We start from the raw sequence: 1,829 nt of genomic DNA, 5'->3' as shown, positions 1-1,829 counted from the left end.
AGATTGCTTTTGCTATTTGGGGTCTTTTGTGTTTCCATACAAATTGTGAAATTTTTTTTTCTAGTTCTGTAAAAAATGCTAGTGGTAGTTTGATAGGGATTGCATTGAATCTGTAGATTGCTTTGGGTAGTAGAGTCATTTTCACAATGTTGATTCTTCCAATCCAAGAACATGGTATATTTCTCCACCTATTTGTATCATCTTTAATTTCTTTCATCAGTGTCTTATAGTTTTCTGCATACAAGTCTTTTGTCTCCTTAGGTAGGTTTATTCCTAGATATTTTATTCTTTTTGTTGCCGTGGTAAATGGGAGTGTTTTCTTAATTTCACTCTCAGATTTTTCATCATTAGTGTATAAGAATGCCAGAGATTTCTGTGCATTAATTTTGTATCCTGCTACTTTACCAAATTCATTGATTAGCTCTAGTGGTTTTCTGGTAGCATCCTTAGGATTCTCTATGTATAATATCATGTCATCTGCAAATAGTGACAGCTTTACTTCTTCTTTTCCTATTTGGATTCCTTTTATTTGTTTTTTTTTTTTTTCTCTGATTGCTGTGGCTAGAACTTCCAAAACTATGTTGAATAAGAGTGGTGAGAGTGGGCAACCTTGTCTTGTTCCTGATCTTAGTGGAAATGGTTTCAGTTCTTCACCATTGAGAACTTTGTTGGCTGTGGGTTTGTCATATATGGCCTTTATTATGTTGAGGAAAGTTCCCTCTATGCCTACTTTCTGCAGGGTTTTTATCATAAATGGGTGTTGAATTTTGTCAAAAGCTTTCTCTGCATCTATTGAGATGATCATATGGTTTTTCTCCTTCAGTTTGTTGCTATGGTGTATCACGTTGTTTGATTTGTGTATATTGAAGAATCCTTGCATTCCCAGAATACACCTCACTTGATCATGGTGTATGATCCTTTTAATGTGCTGTTGGATTCTGTTTGCTAGTATTTTGTTGAGGATTTTTGCATCTATGTTCATCAGTGATATTGGCCTGTAGTTTTCTTTCTTTGTGACGTCTTTGTCTGGTTTTGGTATCAGGGTGATGGTGGCCTCATAGAATGAGTTTGGGAGTGTTCCTCCCTCTGCTATCTTTTGGAAGAGTTTGAGAAGGATAGGTGTTAGCTCTTCTCTAAATGTTTGATAGAATTCGCCTGTGAAGCCGTCTGGTCCTGGGCTTTTGTTTGTTGGAAGATTTTTAATCACAGTTTCAATTTCAGTGCTTGTGATTGGTCTGTTCATATTTTCTATTTCTTCCTGGTTCAGTCTCGGCAGCTTGTGCATTTCTAAGAATTTGTCCATTTCTTCCAGGTTGTCCATTTTATTGGCATACAGTTGCTTGTAGTAATCTCTAATAATCTTTTGTATTTCTGCAGTGTCAGTTGTTACATCTCCTTTTTCATGTCTAATTCTATTGATTTGAGTCTTGTCGCTTTTATTTTTGATGAGTCTGGCTAATGGTTTATCAATTTTATTTATCTTCTCAAAGAACCAGCTTTTAGTTTTATTGATCTTTGCTATTGTTTCCTTCATTTCTTTTTCATTTATTTCTGATCTGATCTTTATGATTTCTTTCCTTCTGCTAAATTTGGGGGTTTTTTGTTCTTCTTTCTCTAATTGCTTTAGGTGCAAAGTTAGGTTGTTTATTCGAGATGTTTCCTGTTTCTTAAGGTAGGATTGTAATGCTATAAACTTCCCCCTTAGCACTGCTTTTGCTGCCTCCCATAGTTTTTGGGTCGTCGTGTCTCCATTGTCATTTGTTTCTAAGTATTTTTTGATTTCCTCTTTGATTTCTTCAGTGATCACTTCGTTATTAAGTAGTGTATTG

This window comes from Physeter macrocephalus, chromosome 11 (genome assembly GCF_002837175.3).
Source record: "Physeter macrocephalus isolate SW-GA chromosome 11, ASM283717v5, whole genome shotgun sequence".
In the NCBI taxonomy this organism is placed as follows: Eukaryota; Metazoa; Chordata; class Mammalia; order Artiodactyla; family Physeteridae; genus Physeter; species Physeter macrocephalus.
This window is presented reverse-complemented; position numbering follows the sequence as displayed.